The sequence below is a fragment of the Nymphaea colorata genome, unplaced genomic scaffold (genome assembly GCF_008831285.2).
Source record: "Nymphaea colorata isolate Beijing-Zhang1983 unplaced genomic scaffold, ASM883128v2 scaffold0604, whole genome shotgun sequence".
Taxonomy (NCBI): domain Eukaryota; kingdom Viridiplantae; phylum Streptophyta; class Magnoliopsida; order Nymphaeales; family Nymphaeaceae; genus Nymphaea; species Nymphaea colorata.
Window position 1 is genome coordinate 28,705 of NW_022205110.1, and position 6,000 is coordinate 34,704.

Genomic DNA, 6,000 nt, shown 5'->3' on the forward strand with positions numbered 1-6,000 from the left:
CGCTATTAGAAACTACTACACCGATGGGCAAAAGTGCTCGATTCCACCAAATTGTCCTACACTGCCAATTTTGCGACAACCACGATAATGCCAGGACTCTCAGCTGGAGTGGCAATGGGAAGACAAGAAAAAACACCATAAGAGTTGCCATGTCATGGCCATGACCTCCATCGGAATCCCTATCGTTTATTACGGAGCTGAGCAATATTTTGCTGGTGGAAATGACCCTGCAAACAGAGAGATCCTTTGGAACCATATGGACAAAAACTCGACATGTATGGCTTCCTCGCAAAGGTCAACGACGCTAGAAAAAAGCACCAAATATGGGCACAAGGGCAAGTATAGCGTTACGTTGACAACTAGATCTTCTGTTTTCTCGAGGCAAGTTCTTGGTATGTTTGACCAACAAGGTGTCTGGGACTGTGACGAAGACCATCTCTTACCATCCCTTTACCAACGGAGAGAAGATCTGCAACATTTCTGGCCCGATACTGACTGCATTACAGTCAATGGCAGTTTCAACGTCAGTTTGCTCAACGGATAATCCAAGATATACGTCGTCAAGTGATTTCTATGATTGATGATGGATTTTGATTATGGAAGACGGGGATGGTATGGATTAGCTGGTTTTATAGTTGATAAAGTTTTATTGGATTGTGGGACAATATATTAATTCTTATTTTTGGGGTAAAAGCTTATGAGTGATATATTGTTGATGTTCTTCATCTTTCAACCAATAAAATTTTTCTTTAATTTGCAAAAAACGCTTATTTTAGTTTTCTTAATGAGCTTAAAGCATTCACAAGCATATGCAAATTTTTTTCCAATTTTCCATGTTTGAATCATTTATTTTTTATTTCCCTTTACGTATCAATATAAAAAATCAGTATCACAAAAAATCGAAAAAACGCATAAAAAATTACTACATTGCACGGCCAGACTGGTTGAAAAGGGTATGGGTGGGTTTGGGTGTGGTAGAAACTTTTGCATAAATTAATTGACCGAAAAAGAAGAATCATATATTTTATTTTCATTCGTCGTATCTCCCAAATGAGCAAAACTGCAACCGCATACGGCTCCGCCCAATCCTCCCCTCACTGGACAGTCCTTCCTGGCGGGATCGCCTCTTCACCGAGGACTATCAAGAGCTGGTCAATACCTTCAACATCCTGGATGAAAATGGGACTGGCGTAATCGACCAGTCGGAGCTGAAGGAGTGTTTGAGTAGTTAGGCAAAGACAAATCTAATCCCTTTATCCTGAATCTCATCAACGGTCTGGTGGAACTGAACCAGCCGATCACTCTGGACATCTTTATCGGTTTTATGACGTCGAACGTGGGCGACCTCAAGACCAAAGACGGTATTCAGAAAGTCTTCAGCATCTACGATGCAAATTGCAATCAATTTGTGAGCAACGTGGAGTTTAAGGCGGTCGCCACGCAGATCCGCGATTCCATCACCGAGGACGAGATCAACGAGATGATCCACGACATCTTCGTCCAGTGGTAGACCTCGTCGCACGAAGGGCTCTGCTTCGATGAGTTTTACCAAGTAGTCAGCAATTACGTTCAATGATCCCCCACCCGCAACATTTATTTATCGGCATTTATCTTTTTTAGACTTTGCAATCATAAGCGAATATGGATATTAGATAATCACTTACACCGTGTAATTACGTTGATCTTGATTGGGCCATAGGTCTATTGCTTAGCATTCATGCGTAATATGATCATGCAAATTTGCTAATTTCTTATATATTTCCATATGACAAGCTCTAAAAATTTACCTTCTACTCCAATTGAGGCATTACTTCATATGTTATTTTCGAGCATTTGGTGGAATTAATATTGACCCTATTATTGGAAGATGTTAATATTTAATCTATTTATGGGATCTATAAAATTGACAGTGCTTCTGCTCTCCCTTGCAGTATGGACACACACTTGGGAATACAATAACCCCTATCGCATGGCCGCCCCCTCAGTAGTGGTACAGGATTGGATCGACCAGCCCATCGACCACCTCAATTACTACAGTCACGCCACATTCAAACAGCGATATTATGTTCTCAGTGATTATTACGCTGCTGGAGGGCCAGCCTACCTCTACATTTGCGGAGAGGCTGAGTGCAGAGGCATATCGAACACCTCCTTCACTGCTGAAATCGCCAGACAGACCAAAGGCATCATCTTCGCACTCGAACATCGGTTCTACGGCAAGTCCCTCCCCTTCGGAAACGACTCCATGAGCTTCTAAAATCTACGCTTCCTCACTTCGGAGCAGGGACTTAGTGATCTCGCATACTTCATCACCTACATCAAGACCAAACAGCTCTACGGAGTAAGGACAAACACCCTTGGATCACCGTTGGCGGTTCATACGCTGGAGCCATGTCCTCATGGTTTAGATCAAAATACCCCCATCTGACTGTGGGAGCCATCGGATCAAGCGGAGTGGTGCTTGCCGTTTAGGATTTCAAGGCATTCGATGAGCAAATATACCAATCCGCCATGAAGAGCGGTCCTGCTTGTGTCGCTGCTCTCCAGGACGTCAACAAATACGTGGAGGACATCATCAATGGCGACGGAAGATTGGACTTCCAGGCTCAGTTCAAGGCAGAGAAGCTCACCGCCAAGGAATTCCTCTTCTACTGGGCAGATGTGGTCGTCTTCCAGTTCCAGTACAGCAAAAGGTGGAATTCTGCGCATCAGTTTCAGGAAAAACGAGAGAGGAAGTGTTCAACGTCCTCAAAGCCATCGCGCTGACTGTCTCACCGGTCGACTATGGAGCCTACTACCTCAAAAACGCCACTTTCGCCATGTAAATATGATGAGATTCAGTGAGGACGGCCGAGGAGCTCGCGCCTGGATCTACCAGAGCTGCACTGAGTTCAGCTACTTCCAGACTTTCTCCGACCACCCCATGCGTTCCCTGCAGCTAGACCTTGATTTCTACAAGTCCTGGTGCGCCGATATCTTCGGACCTGGCGTATGGCCCTTCGTGAACCGCGTCAACAACGAATTCGGAGGACTTTCCCTATAAGCCACCAACCTCTATATGACCAACGGAGATGAGGATCCCTGGAGGTGGGCAAGTCTCCAGAAGAGCAGAAAGAATATCATCAGCAAGGTCTATGTATGCCCCAATTGCGGTCACTGCGTAGATTTGAAGCAGCCTTCCGATTCTGATGCCGATACACTGAAAGCTGTTAGAGCTGAGGAATTGGCTAATGTCAAGAAGTGGCTTGCTGAAGCTCAAGCAAAATCGTCTCCAATTGATCATACCATGATTGAATATAAGCAAGCACACCTCATCAATAACAAGGATTATGATGATAAAGAAAACATCATAATCTTTGTCCAAATATGTCTCAGCATTTTAATAAAGTTATGATGGATATTAAGATACAACAAAGATGAAGATGAGTTCAGGATGCAACTTTTTTCTTGAGGAAGTAGAAGGTGCCAAGCCAGGCAATTCCAAAAGCGATTCCTCCCACCATTGGATTGACAGCGTTGTGTACGATCCTATTCCAAAGGTCCCTCCACTCGTCGTTGTGGTCACCTCTCCTCGGGTCCATATATTTTAATTATGAATATTAATTATAATGCTTCGACTCGCCGGACTTATCACACGCACTCTCTACCATAATAAAAAAGTGATCAGGCTTGACCTGGTCAATAAAAATGGAGGGAGGGAGAAGAAAAAAGAAAGAAGAATGAGGAGAGTGCCGCTGACTTAGCATATTAAACTCAGAGAGAAGAAGCAGGAAGAATAGGTCAGTCTTGGGATGTTGAAACGAAGCTTGGAATAGCAGGAGAGTGGTCCAACCAAGGAAGAGCAGGCAATTAACCATCTCATCAAGATTGAGACCAAGGCAGCAGCCCTCTTCAAACTCCACAAGGCCAAACATTTCGCATTTACTCCCAGAAATCTAGTTAACCTACTCATGAAAGTGCTATAGCTTAGCAGATCAATCCCAAAGAGCAAGAGCCATAGAAATTGGAAGGCCTGCTTTAGATTGTCTGCAGAAAGGTTAGCAAATTTTCACCTGAAGATATGATTCGCTTCTTGCATTCCCTCAAAAAGGTGAAGATAATGACTGCTGACTTCTTGTTACTGTCTCCTCTCATTCGGTTCATACTCTAAGACGTAAAAATCGCCTCATTCAGTTTGCAGCTCGCACGAACTAAGGTGGAATTAAGGGATAAAACGATTTTGAATCCTTTTATGTGATTTCCCTAGATGCCAACATTAAGTTGCTGCATTCTTTGGAGCATTTGCACTTCCTAACCGGCAGCTTTTACGAGCCTACTATTGTGAACCTCATCAGGAGCAGCTCTTCTATTTTCATAGACTTGTAGCTAGAAGTGGGAAGGAAAAATTGCTTCACAACAGCAGAGCTATCAACTGGTCCTTCTATATATCCTTCGTCAACTGGCAGGACTTTACAATATGCCTGTTGATGTGGTGACAGCATTCGTGAAGGCCTCAACATGCAAAAGTATTAATATTTTGACGTAGACGAGCCTACCAGGGAAGCTACAATTACTTTTTTCAATCGAAGACATCATCCACAACCACCCATCACTTCGCAGCCATTGCAGAGGAGCAAATATCACCCAGCATGCTGACGTTTTCCATATTCACCTCTTCATTTACGAATTGATAGAAAAACCAATGAACTCATCAAGATGAGGCCGCTTCATCTTCTACCCACGTCAAGTGCCTTAATGATTTTACCGAAGAAGAGATAAACGCACTCAAGTATGGAAACCTTAGGATGACAACTTTGGAAAGATTGTTAAAATTCACCATCAAAATCTATGAAAAGTTTTTCAGCAGTAACTATAGCAATTAAATCGAGAAGGAGAATATCTAAAAATGGGTGCAGGATGGCGAGCAAAGTCCGAAGAGTATTTGGGGTAATTCCTGCTTATCTATCGTCAATTAGTCTCTCAAAAAATAGTGAGAAATGGAGCGATTTGAGCTCATTGGTAATCTTTGTTTGCAAAACTTCACCTCCTTACTCCTCACACCCAACTGGTTTCCTGAGGATAGCTTTAGAGTAGCAGCCGCAAAACTGTAAGCCCATCCTCGATATCTTCTTCGGTAGGGGTGAAAAGGCGGGGGAGGTGCGAAGATACAAAAAGAGCATATAAGTGGATGCATATGCAAAGCTATTCCCATACTGGAAGCTAATCGCAAGTATCGCAAACATTACAGTTGACGCTACTCCTAAGGTTGTTCCTCAAGTTTTTCTTCACCAGAATCGCAAATGCAGATGTGCAGCTCTGTGCAAGCCAGTTCGCAGACCGAATCGTAGCCAATGACATCAATTTCTTTTCCCTTCTCATCAAAAAGTACGTGAAGTTTTCAGAATTCAATCGGTCTCTCGGCAAAACCTTCTCTGAAAAGGTGCAAAGCCCATAGTTTAGGAGATAGCTTGACAACTGCAACACATTACTGGCAAATGAACGATAAGATAGGGGAAAATTGAACGAGTTTTGGCAGTTAAAGACGATGATCCGGCTAAATATGAAGCGAGGACTTACTTCCTTCAAGTTTTTATTCCTTTTGTTGGAGGAAATCAGTCGAAAATCAGGAGGAGCAGAGGTGAACATCACCACAAGCACTCTTTTCAAAGAACTTCATTTCCACTTCGACGAAGAAATCAAATGCCTCCACTTCAAAGAACTCTTAACGTCTCAAATCTATAGTCTTGCTAACGAGATAATAGATATGCTTCAAAAAAGGGAGCATTAGACTAAAATTCCGAAATATACAAAATATCCCAGCATCCTGAATGCCAAGCCATCAAAAGTCAAGCCAAGCAGTTGTAATCTTCGCATGGATTGTCCCATGAATGATTATTTGAGTGTATATTGCTGCATTTGTCGATAAAAAGCTGGGGTTGGGGTTGGGGTTGGGGTTGGGGTTGGGGTTGGGGTTGGGTTGGGGTTGGGGTTGGGGTTGGGGTTGGGGTTGGGGTTGGGGTT